Source organism: Rattus norvegicus, chromosome 20 (genome assembly GCF_036323735.1).
Source record: "Rattus norvegicus strain BN/NHsdMcwi chromosome 20, GRCr8, whole genome shotgun sequence".
In the NCBI taxonomy this organism is placed as follows: Eukaryota; Metazoa; Chordata; class Mammalia; order Rodentia; family Muridae; genus Rattus; species Rattus norvegicus.
This window is the reverse complement of record NC_086038.1, coordinates 14,036,503-14,052,118: the sequence shown is the minus strand read 5'-3', so window position 1 is coordinate 14,052,118 and position 15,616 is coordinate 14,036,503. Positions and strand designations below refer to the sequence as shown.

Below are 15,616 nucleotides of genomic sequence, written 5' to 3'. Positions count from 1 at the left end.
TACCCTCCCTTAGTGCTTTCTAAGACCACACACACACACACACAAACACACACATACACACACACACACACACACACACACCTACATTATGTATAGGCTAGGATATGAAAATGAGAGAATATGCTGGGTTTGTAGTTGTTTTGGTTGGGTGGTGGTGGTGGTATTTTTCCTGACTTCCAGTCACCTCATCCATCCATTTTCCTAAAAGTTTTATGAACTCATTTTTCTTAATAACTAGACATTATTCCTTTTATTAAAAAAAACTAACTTTGAATGTTCTTTGGATGTTACCCAGGAACAGTATAATTGGGTCATGGGTTAGTTCTATTTTTAATTTTTGAGAAATATCCACACTGATTTCCGTGAGGACTACACTGGTTTATAGTCACACTGGCAGGGGAAAAATATACTCTAAAAGATATGGAACGGATTTTATTCAATGGTGGTTCTTTCCAGCATTATTAAAGACACTCTTTTTTCTTCTTTTTTTTTTTTTTTCTTTTTTTCGGAGCTGGGGACCGAACCCAGGGCCTTGCGCTTGCTAGGCAAATGCTCTACCACTGAGCTAAATCCCCAACCCCAAAGACACTCTTTTTGTCACCACATGTTGTTGACACCTTTGTTAAATGTTAGGCAAACATAGCTATGTATGGGTTCTTATACCTATGCCAGCTTATTATGACTTCCCAATTTGTTTTCATCAGTCTGCCTATCTTCTTATGCCTGAATCAGTCTGACTTTGCTGGTTGATAAAGTTCTGTCATATAATTAGAGACCATGTACCATGATACCTCAGTCTATGTTCTTTATCCTTAGCATTGCTTTGGTGTTTATTTTTGTGGATCCATATGAATACTTGGATTATTTTTTCTTGGTTTTATGAAAAATAACATTAATATTTTGATGGGGATTGTATTGAATCTGTATATTACTTGGCAATATAGTTATTTCCATGCCATTAATTCTGCCAAATTCATCTTTGCTTTCTCTTTTTCAGTGTCCTGAAGTTTTCACTGTGGGGGGTCTTTTACTTTATTGATTAGATATATTCATATTCATATGTATTTTATTATTTTGAAGCTATTATGAATAAATTATTTTCCTAATATCTTCTTTTGCAAGTAAATTGTGAGAATATGTGAAGACTAGTGATAGTTTTAACCTGCCATTTTATGGAAACTTAAATATATCTGTGAGGGCTTTTTAATTTTTATAATTAAAGAGTATTTTAATTATAGAATCATACCATCTGCAAAGAGGAACAGTTTAATGTCTTCTCTTATTTCCAACTGTTTTGTGTGTTTCTCTCATCTTATTGCTCTATCTATGACTTCAATGATGTCACTGAATAAGAAAGAAGAAAGTGGACATCCATAGCCCATTCCTGATTCTGGAGGCAATGCTTTTGTTTTTCCCCATTTGTCATAATTCCAGTGATGTTGTGATGGTTTGAACAAGAATGGCAGCCATAGATATTGTTTGGAATTTTGATCCTCAGTTGGTAGACTGTTTGGAAGGCTTGAGAAGTATGGCCTTGTTTGACAGACTGTGTCAGTAAAGGTGAGCTTTGAGGTTTCAGACTAATTACACCATCCCCAGTGTCTCTTCTTCTATCCTTTGTGGTTGTGTCTCAAGATGTGAGCTCTTAGCTACTACTCCAGTGCCATGCTTGCCTGCCTGTTTTCAGGCTTCCCTCACCATGATTCATGTTCAGGGACTCTAACTATCTAAAGCCATGAACTCCAAACTAAATGGGTTCTTTGGTAAAGTACCTCAGTCATGGCGTTTTATCACAGCAGTAGGTACGTAACTGAGAAAGTCTTTGTTTTTCACAGGCATACTCCAAAGTCATTTATGCCACGACTTTGGACGTGAAGGCCTACTGAACATTTTCAAATTCTGTTTCTTCATCTTTCAAGATTTTTTGTCCATATAATGTGATTTTTGTATGTTGAACCAACCTTGCATCCTCTGGAAGATCCTTGTTCTTTTGAGAATTTTGGCATTTATTGGTTTTCTTCTTGTTGTTTTTGTTGCCGCTGCTGTTGTTACTGTTGCTGTTGCTGCTGTTGTTACTGTTGCTCTTGTTGTTGCTGTTACTGTTGTTGTTGCTGCTGTTGTTACTGTTGCTGTTGCTGTTACTGTTGTTGTTGCTGCTGTTGTTACTGTTGCTGCTGTTGTTACTGTTGCTGTTGCTGTTACTGTTGTTGTTGCTGCTGTTGTTACTGTTGCTGTTGCTGTTACTGTTGTTGTTGCTGCTGTTGTTACTGTTGCTGTTGCTGTTACTGTTGTTGTTGCTGCTGTTGTTACTATTGCTGCTGTTGTTACTGTTGCTGTTGCTGTTACTGTTGTTGTTGCTGCTGTTGTTACTGTTGCTGTTGCTGTTGCTGTTGTTGCATCACATAGGGTTTTGGTAACAGGATAATATCTTTTTTGTGGAATAGACTTAGTGGTGTTTCACTTTTTGTTTTATGGAACAAATTGAAAACTGTTAGTATTAGATTCAGGAATAACAAAGAAAATAAAGCTTTTCCATTTCAAATCTTCACCTTCAAAGTGGGTAGCTAGGTTTGTTAAAAGCTTTTGTGGTCCATACTGGGTTACATGAGACATGGTATCATATCCCTAATGCAGCATGTGGTCCCTCCTTTTTCTGTGCTTTGCCCGTCTGTGCTATCTGTCTTTCTCCTCAGAATGAAATGTAATCTCTGTCCTTGTCTTTGAAATTCCTTTACTTCAACTCTAATCTGGGACCTCCTGGGGCCAGAACCTGTATGTTCCTTTTAGACAAACACATTGCTTTTCTATGCATCAATTCCTGTGAGTTAAAAAAATGTTTTCTTTAATTTAAAATATGATATGAATAGGCCAAATCCTTTGAAAGATTAAGGAAGTCAGGCATGGTGGCATATACCTGTTATTTCAGTACTGGGAAGCTGAGGGAGAAGACTGCAAGTTGAAGGCCACCCTAGGGTACAAAGTAAGACATTCTCAACCTTCAAAAATGGACTACAGAAGACCTAGAAAAGGATTGTGTAGGTCACAAGTTCTTCCTGCTCCATTCGTATTGGATATCAATGACTACAAGAGCAGAATGAAGTCACTTTCCAGACATTTGCTGATGGGGTGATGATCTCCTCTCTCACACTGTCTCTAAACATTAGATCAGCATCACAGATCTGCACTTGTAGCAGCGCCACCACAGCACTTCATGTGGGAGTCCTACTCTCAGCTCCTGCTAACAATAGTATTTGGATTTTAAATAGACATATTACTGGTGAGAACTTAAGCCTGGAACTATTTTTCTTTCTGTTATTGGTCAGTCATCTTCCATTCACCCTTTTTAGATAAACACTACAGTTATTCTCTCATTCGTTTTTGCTTTGGCTAAACCTACATGAGGCTAAAATATCCTGCAGTGATTTAAAAAATATGGTCAAACAATGCCATGTTTCTCAGTGTTCATGCAAAGCTCAAGCACCACTGTTGAATTTTCAAAATGTTGACTAAATCCTCTTGTTAAAACAGTGCAAACCAGGAACCATGTGTTCAAACTAGTGAAACTGAGAGAAATAGTCCATGACCATACAAGGAACAATCAATGGTATCCAGTGCAGTATCTTACACCAGTCTTACAATGTTTATATTAACTTTACAAAGTCAGGATAGTGCTTTCCTGTGTGTCTAATGCATAGACAAGTAGATGACACTTGGCTAAATATAATAAGTATACTTGTATAATAAGTGTACGTATGTAAATTATATGTATGTATTACATATGTAATAATTGTATTTATTCATACTGAAGAAGAGGCAACTAAGACTATTAACTCTGTATATTAATGCATCTATCATTACAATATCACACAGAGCATTTTCACTATAAAACATCCTCAGTACGCTCACTCATATTGTAAGCATTTGATAAATGAACACATAACAGGAATTACTGTCGGTTTTAGTGAAGCACACTTATTTCATGTCATCTCTCACTCATCTGTACATACTCTGACTCTTATGCCAATATATTCTTTTTCACATTATAATTTATATTATTAAATTTATACTCTCCATTATTCAATATGAAATGTCTTTCTCAAAGAACATATGATAGGTCATATTACCTAATGATTAATGTTTATTTCTTCAATTTTAAAGTACCAATTGACTAAAAAACCTTTATTCATAGGACTTTGTGGTCAACCTTGTTCTAACTTCATATACTTTAAACATTTTACTTCTATGCTTCAAATACCACTAGAATTTATTAAACATTTTTTAGAGAATGTTAAAAGGAAATCAAGAAGATTTTCCATGGGCCTCATCCCTCATGCCTTAGCCAGTGTGTTCTATACAGTTACCAACCTGTGTGTTCTATACAGTTGAGCCATTATGAGACATAATTATCGCCTAACTCCAGAACTTACATTATGACTCACTCTGATCTAGTACATTCTATGGATTTAAACAATGTGTGTTCCTGCGGCTTCAACATGCTAAGCTGGACCAGCCATCCAAAAATGTTGATTAAAGAGATGAGTGATGTAAAACAGACTGGGCAGGGGTATTAATTCTATGTGGCCACATTGGGAAGAGCAAATAGAGGGGGCCAGCAACACTCCCACTGCCCCCTCCCCCGAGTCTGCCTTCTAGCTGTAGTCATGAGATTTAGGTTCATAGGGAGGAAAAATGAATTCACAATTAAGCAACCTTGGTCAAGGTGTGATCCGGCACATCACTGACCCATCATTGTCTCAGTTCCTGGAACCCCCACAAGTGATCAGATGGACTGTTGATGTACGGACTGGTCTCATCACCACAGAGGACTAACCTGGTTTCTAGATGAGTACTTCTGTTGCGTACCGCTTTATTCTCTCAAGACAATTCCCTCATATGCAGAGGGGTCTTGTTCCTCCTGGAAACCGATGCTTGCTTAAGACAATGACCTCTTCTTTGTCTTCACCCTTGAAGGGAGGGAGATGAGATAAGTTAGACACTCTTTGAGTGGTTAAAATTTCCATGATGAGTCAAGCAGAGCCTGACCCACTGTAAAGGACACACACAAAAATGAAAGGAGATGTCAATCAATTTGTCGTTCCTTTTAAGTCACGTTGTAGGTCAGAAGAGGACCCGGATCTCATTCACCCTTAGAAAAAAATATGTTTCTAACTGCCTAAACAGTTATAATGATTTGTGTACAACATTTTAATGTCAAATTTCCCTTAACCAATCCCTAGAGCATACTCTTTGCCTTTTGTTTTTGTGGTTTTGTTGAGCCCAGTATGTAATATAATGCCCTTATGTATCTATAGGCCACATAATATGTATTTAACCAAGCTATAAAAACATCATTTATGTTGAACACATCTAGACAAACAAGTGTAGCAGCTATCTGTATCGTATAAGCATTGTATTAGTTACCATTAGTCATGTAAATATGGTTCAGGTCATTTGGCAGGAGGTGAATAGATTAAATGCAAATGCTATGACATTTCGCACAAAGAACTCAAAAATCCACAGACTTTGCAATTCCCAAGGAGTTCTGAAACCATCTCCATGGAAACCGAAGGACAATGGAGTTCTTCAGTATTGCAGCCTTTTCAAGTTGACTTCCTTCATAAAAACCTAAGGTTGCTCCACCATTTCAGGACCAGATAGATCATTTCTTCTTATCACTGAACAGTTCTTCGGGAAGAGCATGTGTTTCTGGGATGCCACCGTGGCTCTTCCCTGCTCCCTAGTTCTTGTGTTCTCCATCAAATTAATTCAAATGAGATGCTCAGAGCTCAGTATAGAAGACGAGCATAGTTATACAGAACAACAGAAACACACTAGAAAGGTAAGAGAGCTAGAGCGAACAAAGGCCAGGAGAGAACTATGCCAGCCTTCATGTTTAGTGGGCGTTACACTATTTCTTCATGTCTCTGGAATAGACACCATCCCTGACAGAGGCACGGGGTTCTTTCTAGATATTGATGGCCACATTTGGCTACTAGTATGTGCAATGTCTTAAGAGAGAGGGCAACACTGTCTCTTTGTTTTTTTATCAGAACACCTTGCCTAGGTAGTAATTTTATGACCTTTCAGACACTTTAGAATGGTTCTCTATTGCAGCCAGAGATGGGAACCAGATCCCATTTTTCTGTCCAATAATCAAAAGGATCACCTACTCCTCCTTTTCAGTTCCCTGGTTTTACCTTCAAGCTTCCTAATATCTGAATAGTTTAACATATATACCACAGTTTATTTGTCCAAAACCCTTCCTCTGAAAGACACCCTTGTAATTTCTAAGTTCCTAAAGTTCTAATTCACAGCAAACTTAATGAGTAAGCTGATGCCAAGAATACAGATTTCTGTCAAAGGCAGTCAAAATGATTGCGATTTCACATCAATGTAAAATATGGGATCCATAGAATGACAAAGACTGAGAGATAGGACAGTTGCACATGTCTGTGTGACCGTGAAGCAATTAGGAAAAGGATAAGTGCTTGGCTGTTGCTACCCATTAGAATGCTACCCCACATGCCAGCAGCTCCCTGGTGCTAGAAATTGAATGAGCTAGCTAGCTTCAGCACATAGAGATGTATTGGAAGAGATCTGAAGCTGCAGGATCAGGGTGAGAATAGAAATTAGGGTGTAGCACAGTCCCCAGATAGGACCAAAGACCGACAGCAAGACTACAAGAAGGGCCTGCAGCAAGAACTGTAAGAACGTGGGGGATGAGCAAACTTGAAGGTGCGGTCTACATTTGGTCACATGGGATGAAGGGAGGGAAAAGAACTCTTCTGTTTTAAGGGGGAGTAGTTGATAGTTTTAATTATGCATTCTTTTTGTTTTATGTCTAGGTGACATTGCTCTGTTAAAGGTGCCCCAAATGAAGTCTTTCTTCCTACTTTTCTTCATGCACTTCTTCCTTATCTTCCCACTGCATCCATCTTCTTCTTCTCTGTCCCCTCTTCTTCATCCTTATATCCATCCTTATCTCAAAGCAGCAGCTAATTTTCCTTTGTCCTATGTGGTAAGTTCAGTGAAATTCAAGGATACTTCCTTTGTATTCTTCCAAAGGCAGTTCCTTTACAGTGAAGAGCATGGGCGAGAAAGGGTGAGAGGTCCTGTGGGTGAAACTTCTCACACACTCTTTTGAAACTTGCCTCTCACTAGATACCACCTTCACACATACCCTTCATATACCTTTCACTCTGCTGAGCTCTCATTGGTTCAGATACTATCCCGTGTTTTTATGTTTGCTTGTTTGTTTCTTTATCTGTGCATTTTAAGTGACATTCAGGGAAAATATCCTTAAGACCAGTACTAAGAACTTCCTTCCATATGTTCTTTTGGTTCTTCTGGTTTCAAGTTTTATATTCAAATCTTTTATAACCACATTGAATTTTGTATATGATTACCCAACAAAAATGGTCAAGTGACTCAGAAAGAGCATTCTTCAAATAACAAATGGGCAATGGCTGCACAAAGCAGACGTTCAGCTAACCATCATCACGTGGGCATAAGTCAAGATCACGTGAGAAATTGCCTTCACCATTTGAGGATAGATAATGTTAAGATATTTTCAAAGTAAAATGGAGCGGTGAGCTTATGCAGAAAGCAGAATAGTTACAGATATCTCAAATGAGATGAAAAGGTGTGTAGTTACTATAAAAAACACAGAGGAAGTTTTTCAAAACATTTAAAAATTAAATACTGTTATGATCCAGCAATTTTGCTTTTAGACATCCTTTAACAGAATATCAAGTAGATGTGTGTACTTCACATTGATTTCTACATTATAGGAACAGTGCAAATGTCTAATCACACAGAGATCATATAATAAAGATAAATGTAACAAATGTTTAGTAGGTAGATACAGAAGATGGAAAAATACTTTTTTAAGGTACGTTATTTGAAAAACATTTTAGCTTTATTATTTTTGTGGGGGGGAATAGAATCATTTTCTATTGTATTTTTTTAAATAAAGAATGGATATTGGAGCTTTTATTTTATGTATGTGATGACACTGTAGCTGTCTTCAGACACACCAGAAGAGGGCATCAGATCCCATTACAGATGGTTGTGAGCCACCATGTGGTTGCTGGGAATTGAACTCAGGACCTCTGGAAGAGCAGTCAGTGCTCTTAACCACTGAGCCATCCCTCCAGCCCGTATTATTTTTAATATATTTTATTTTCTTCCATGATTAATACATTTGCTGTGTTTAAAAATACGTATATTTAAAGAACTTGAAACTTTATAAACTTACAGTCACTAATCTAGTATCACATATGTAAAAGAATGGAATACCAAAGCCAAACTCTAAATTCTGTACCTCTGCTGTCTCCACCTACAAAATGTCAAAATTATAATGCTTTTTTGACATGGATGCCGCTCTTACATTTGGTGTGTTTTATGTGACTGTGGATCGAGGCTCCTTTTCCTATCCACCCATGGACACTGCAGTCAGGCATTGACGGTGTTTAGAAACTGGCTTTCTCTCCTCTATCAGTTCTCCACATTGGGAGGATCTTTGGGTAATCTCACTAGAAGGAACCTAAGACATGAAGAAGGCAATGACTGAGACAGCTATAAAAGAGAACCAGACTTTAATGAGACAGGCTTCCAGTGTCTGGCCGACAAAACTTAGAGATCAATCAAGCAAACAAAACATTTCACTGTAATTGACAGTATCTCCTAGCATGCACTGTTATACAAATTTCTTCCCAAGTTAAGATTGCAGTTTTTTCTGTAATGAGGGCAAACATAGCACAGGCTGGACTCTTAAGGCAATGCATTTTTTTAGTAGAGCAGAAAGTGGGTCAGTTTGATATTTGTTGCTCTCTCAAATACTTCCTAGATGTATCCCAGAAAGAACATTTACTCTACAGATAAGTTTAACCAGGATGTGAGCACCAACCAATAATCCTAGCACTATTGAGATCAGTTCAAGGCTATACTGTCTGTCTGTCTCTCTTGAGACCAAGTTGTCAAGGTTGACCTTGAGCCTTCAATCCCCCTGCCTCTACTTCCCAAATCCAAGGGTTGTAAGCATGTGCGACCATGCCTGCCTTGCATGGATTATGTATTGAAGAATTGTTTTGTTTTGTTTTGTTTAATGAAATAAAGTTGGCACTCTAACGCAGACTATAACTGTGAATGTAAAGAGAGGGACACATAAAGATACACACAGAGTGTGGCTGTGTGTTTCGCCAAGAAGATTCATACTGTGGCTATAAACGTCAAGGAGACCTGGAAGAATGTTACTAGAGATATTGAGATCCCCTCTTGCAGTTCTTAGTCTTGCTAATAAAAAGAAGTTAAAAATGGATCCCAAAGGGAGCTGAAGGATGCTTTTATTGAGTTGAAAAAGAAAAAGAAAAGAAATACAGAACCAGCAAGCTGTAAATCTTACCAAGTGCCTGGAAGAGAAATATGGAACAGAAAAAGGCAAATGCCTTGTGGTTTGGAGTTAAGCCTCTATGGAGGCCAGCTACATGCTCAGTAAGGAGCTACCCAGGGCAGGAGAACCTCAGAGAAAAAGTAAAGCTCAAATCATTAAGGAAAGCACAGACTTAGAAAAGAAGACGAAAAGTCACTGTTTTCTGAGGAACACAGAAAAGCAGGCAGACTTACTAAAGCCCTCTCAGCTACTGTGCTAGAGAATAGGAATTCTGGGAAAGAACTTCATGTTATCTCATTAAAATGCTAATTATTCCTCCAATCCCTTTAGCATAGCTGTAGGTGTACCCACCTTCTGAGAGGTGATCCCTTAATCTGGTTGTTGGCCTGTCCAACTGAAATGTTAGGTCTCCTCCACCAAGACTATCCATTCTCTGGACTTTCTGAAAGTTTGGGGTCTCCAGTCAGGACAGAATCAAAGACATTTTCAGCTTATGGCCAAGGACATGAACTGGGGTCCCCATGCTTAAACTGTCTGTCCTCTCCTGTACTTATCCTCTTCCTCTCTTTAGAGGTAAGCATTCAGGGAATCAGGACACTGACCAAAGCTGACTTCATACAGTTGAGTGGGGTTTTAGACATGGCAGTTGGGGTGCCCATCTAGTAGGTCTACTTGGAGACCGCAGAAGTGTATCATGCTTATACTATACAACAACCAGCTGTGTGTGTGGGGTTGGGAGGATGCTTGACTAGCGCCTTCATGAGAAATGTGAGGGAAGAAGTAAAGACAGGAGTTATTAGCATTGCAAGTCCTAGGCAAGAAACCGGAAGAAGTCAAGATGGAGGTTATGTGTTAACAGTCCAAGACAAAGTCCATTAGAGTCTCTTGAAAAGCTCACAAAACATCCCTCTGCTGTGTTCTCCCTCTGTTTTCCTTTAGAGTCTAAGGTTGGCCTCAAGAGTGTTGAAACAAGAAGGATCTGCTTTACATATTTTGTTAGCTGTTGGAGTGGCTAGAATCACACTGTAAGGTCCCTCCAGATGGCTTGCAGAGAGAAAAGAAAGAATAAATGTGATCATCACTTGATTTTTTAAGTTAAAATAACAGTGGACCTATCTCTTTTGGTAGCGAGTAGGCACTGCAAATATTGAATTGAGTCAATGTCATGGGATCTTATATCTGGGACTCTTTTAATCAATATCATTAGTGGATTTAAGTCTAAAATTTCGGGACCATAATCCTTCAGACTGTTATAGAAACATACCAATTATCTTAATCTTTGGTTATAGTTTCTTTCTGGGTATTTAAGGTTAGGAAATTGGAGAAAATTAACCGTCTTTTTTTTTTTTTTTTTTTTTTTTTTTTTTTTACTGCTAAAGCCAGTTGAGTGTCTAGTCCTCAAGGGTGAGCAGGCTTGGAAGGAGCTTCTAGCTCACTTAGTTATCTGTTTAACAGTTATTCCACCTGAGTGAGAATGAGTTACAGGCCATGCTTTGCTGTAGCTTCACTTTCAAGCACTGAGGAAAATTTCCTAAGCTGTAGACACCAGTTACAGTCTACCCACTGAGGTATCCATGGACTCCTAGCACAAGAGCACAGATGGCTCCCAAGAATTACTGGACAATTTTAGAAATGCCACCTGAGTCACCTGGGATCTAGTTAACCTTGGAGGGTGAGGGCAAAATAGTCTCCTATTTAACCCCTGTGCTCTATTAGATAGACCTCCATCTGTGGTCATCATACATCCAGGAGGAGGTCAGTTACACCAGTCCCTAGTACTTTTAACCACTATATAATATTTATGTAAAGCTTGCATACACACACACACACACACACACACACACACACACACACACAAACCCTAAACATTTGGAGATGAACTTTGATTAGAAATAAATCATTTTCTTTTAATCTGGTCCTCATAGATGTTACTATGAGCTGAGCAATAATTTAAGGGAATTCCACTAATTTAATTGATCTAAGAAGTTTAATATCACGTATAATTTCTAAACTTCATCTTGAAGGTGCCTATAAACCTGGCTTCTAACTCTGTGCCTTGGCTAAGATCCCATCTTTGTCTTTGTCTATGGTCCTGTTGCTTCTCTTTATCTGCTGTTTTGTCCTCACTCAAAATCAAAAGCAAGGCTGCTTGCTGTAGATCATCCTCTGGACTCTACAAAGAGTGAATGGATATTTTACTGCCTTGTATTTTCTTTGGGTATTGCCCAGAAATTTACAAAGCCTTATAGTATGATAACATGCACAGAGACAATATTATGTCATATATTTTATATACATACTCACACATATACACACACACTGGATTCAAATTTCTTTTATTAAGATGCTAACATTGTTAATCTCCTTATGTCTCATGGTAACATGAAAGAACATAAAATGAAAGGGAGCCAGAAGTAGGGAAGAAAATGTGTTGAAAAGATGTAAGAATGATGTTATTTTGAGTCAAAGAAGGATTTCTGCATGAAAAGACTGTGTTCTATGGATTGACTTTTAAGTCAACCCATGCTACACAGTGAGACACTACTTCAAAAGGAGTCACCATATGTGGCTATTGTTAATACATTTCCATTTAAATATAAGTCTTTAATATATACTCTAATGTGTTCTACAAGTGTTTAATGATATAATGTTTTAATAATAAAGTTATTAAAGAAATTCCTATTTATAGGAATATAGAAAACAAATAACAAATGCTAACAATAGGTATTCCCAATTAAAAGCAAGTTATAGAACTAGAGAAAAGTTATACTTTAAAGAAATGATCGCTTCCTGGTTGCTGCCGCTGCAGAGAGCCCCTGGGCAGCACCCCACGAGCGAACCTGAGCCTCGGGACCACAGGTAAGACCAAATTTTCTGCTGCAAGAAAGCTGCCTGGTGAGCTTGGGACACAGGAAAGCAGAATTTCTCTAGGACCGGGCACGTTCTGTGTTTACAGGAAGTCCCACACCCGCGGATCCCGGCCCGCAGCAGCTCTCTGCTCCCAGACCCGGTGAGAGAGAGACCCAACCGCCTGGTCAGGTGGGCACTCCTGAGGCTGCAGAGCGGAAGAGACCACCAACTCTGCTCACCCCTGCCCACATCCCTGGCCCAAGAGGAAACTGTATAAGGCCTCTGGGCTCCCGTGGGGAAGGGCCCAGGAGCGGCAGGACCCCTGTGCCTGAGACACCGCCGGAACCTGAAAGAAACAGACCGGATAAACAGTTCTCTGCACCCAAATCCCGTGGGAGGGAGAGCTAAACCTTCAGAGAGGCAGACAAGCCTGGGAAACCAGAAGTGACTGCTCCCTGCACACACATCTCGGACGCCAGAGGAAAAAGCCAAAGACCATCTGGAACCCTGGTGCACTGAAGTTCCCGGAAGGGGCGGCACAGGTCTTCCTGGTTGCTGCCGCTGCAGAGAGCCCGTGGGCAGCACCCCACGAGCGAACCTGAGCCTCGGGACCACAGGTAAGACCAAATTTTCTGCTGCAAGAAAGCTGCCTGGTGAACTCAAGACACAGGCCCACAGGAACAGCTGAAGACCTGTAGAGAGGAAAAACTACAGGCCCGAAAGCAGAACACTCTGTCCCCATAACTGACTGAAAGAGAGGAAAACAGGTCTACAGCACTCCTGACACACAGGCTTATAGGACAGTCTAGCCACGGTCAGAAATAGCAGAACAAAGTAACACTAGAGATAATCTGATGGCGAGAGGCAAGCGCAGGAACCCAAGCAACAGAAACCAGGACTACATGCCATCATCGGAGCCCAATTCTCCCACCAAAACAAACATGGAATATCCAAACACACCAGAAAAGCAAGATCTAGTTACAAAATCATATTTGATCATGATGCTGGAGGACTTCAAGAAAGACATGAACACACTTAGGGAAGCACAGGAAAACATTAATAAACAAGTAAAAGCCTACAGAGAGGAATCGCAAAAATCCCTGAAAGAATTCCAGGAAAACACAATCAAACAGTTGAAGGAATTAAAAATGGAAATAGAAGCAATCAAGAAAGAACACATGGAAACAACCCTGGATATAGAAAACCAAAAGAAGAGACAAGGAGCTGTAGATACAAGCCTCACCAACAGAATTCAAGAGATGGAAGAGAGAATCTCAGGAGCAGAAGATTCCATAGAAATCATTGACTCAACTGTCAAAGATAATGTAAAGCGGAAAAAGCTACTGGTCCAAAACATACAGGAAATCCAGGACTCAATGAGAAGATCAAACCTAAGGATAATAGGTATAGAAGAGAGTGAAGACTCCCAGCTCAAAGGACCAGTAAATATCTTCAACAAAATCATAGAAGAAAACTTCCCTAACCTAAAAAAAGAGATACCCATAGACATACAAGAAGCCTACAGAACTCCAAACAGATTGGACCAGAAAAGAAACACCTCCCGTCACATAATTGTCAAAACACCAAACGCACAAAATAAAGAAAGAATATTAAAAGCAGTAAGGGAAAAAGGTCAAGTAACATATAAAGGGAGACCTATCAGAATCACACCAGACTTCTCGCCAGAAACTATGAAGGCCAGAAGATCCTGGACTGATGTCATACAGACCCTAAGAGAACACAAATGCCAGCCCAGGTTACTGTATCCAGCAAAACTCTCAACATTGATGGAGAAACCAAGATATTCCATGACAAAACCAAATTTACACAATATCTTTCTACAAATCCAGCACTACAAAGGATAATAAATGGTAAAGCCCAACATAAGGAGGCAAGCTATACCCTAGAAGAAGCAAGAAACTAATCGTCTCGGCAACAAAACAAAGAGAATGAAAGCACACAAACATAACCTCACATCCAAATATGAATATAAAGGGAAGCAATAATCACTATTCCTTAATATCTCTCAATATCAATGGCCTCAACTCCCCAATAAAAAGACATAGATTAACAAACTGGATACGCAATGAGGACCCTGCATTCTGCTGCCTACAGGAAACACACCTCAGAGACAAAGACAGACACTACCTCAGAGTGAAAGGCTGGAAAACAACTTTCCAAGCAAATGGTCAGAAGAAGCAAGCTGGAGTAGCCATTCTAATATCAAATAAAATCAATTTCCAACTAAAAGTCATCAAAAAAGATAAGGAAGGATACTTCATATTCATCAAAGGAAAAATCCACCAAGATGAACTCTCAATCCTAAATATCTATGCCCCAAATACAAGGGCACCTACATACATAAAAGAAACCTTACTAAAGCTCAAAACACACATTGCACCTCACACAATAATAGTGGGAGACTTCAACACCCCACTCTCATCAATGGACAGATCATGGAAACAGAAATTAAACAGTGATGTCGACAGACTAAGAGAAGTCATGAGCCAAATGGACTTAACGGATATTTATAGAACATTCTATCCTAAAGCAAAAGGATATACCTTCTTCTCAGCTCCTCATGGTACTTTCTCCAAAATTGACCATATAATTTGTCAAAAAACGGGCCTCAACAGGTACAGAAAGATAGAGATAATCCCATGCATGCTATCGGACCACCACGGCCTAAAACTGGTCTTCAATAACAATAAGGGAAGAATGCCCACATATACGTGGAAATTGAACAATGCTCTACTCAATGATAACCTGGTCAAGGAAGAAATAAAGAAAGAAATTAAAAACTTTTTAGAATTTAATGAAAATGAAGATACAACATACCCAAACTTATGGGACACAATGAAAGCTGTGCTAAGAGGAAAACTCATAGCTCTGAGTGCCTGCAGAAAGAAACAGGAAAGAGCATATGTCAGCAGCTTGACAGCACACCTAAAAGCTCTAGAACAAAAAGAAGCAAATACACCCAGGAGGAGTAGAAGGCAGGAAATAATCAAACTCAGAGCTGAAATCAACCAAGTAGAAACAAAAAGGACCATAGAAAGAATCAACAGAACCAAAAGTTGGTTCTTTGAGAAAATCAACAAGATAGATAAACCCTTAGCCAGACTAACGAGAGGACACAGAGAGTGCGTCCAAATTAACAAAATCAGAAATGAAAAGGGAGACATAACTACAGATTCAGAGGAAATTCAAAAAATCATCAGATCTTACTATAAAAACCTATATTCAACAAAATTTGAAAATCTTCAGGAAATGGACAATTTCCTAGACAGATACCAGGTATCGAAGTTAAATCAGGAACAGATAAACCAGTTAAACAACCCCATAACTCCTAAGGAAATAGAAGCAGTCATTAAA

General features: G+C 39.1%; 1 protein-coding gene and 1 long non-coding RNA gene across 8 annotated transcripts in view; one reads left to right on the top strand and one right to left on the bottom strand.

Annotated features, from left to right (window-relative positions):
• Positions 1-15,616, top strand: part of Pcdh15 (protocadherin related 15) — a 1,498,824-nt gene that overhangs the window by 1,443,088 nt on the left and 40,120 nt on the right. The window lies entirely within an intron of this gene.
• LOC120098844 (uncharacterized) overlaps positions 1-15,616 on the bottom strand; it is a 44,172-nt gene that overhangs the window by 11,395 nt on the left and 17,161 nt on the right. Inside the window, exons 1-2 of one of the 2 annotated variants that reach the window (XR_005497464.2) lie at positions 5,422-5,554; positions 4,832-4,964 (exon numbers count right to left, since the gene is read on the bottom strand). This is a non-coding gene — a long non-coding RNA (uncharacterized LOC120098844). Of the gene's footprint in view, positions 1-4,831; positions 4,965-5,421; positions 5,555-15,616 lie in introns of those variants that run through there. The other variant, XR_010061060.1, reaches the window with a different exon arrangement.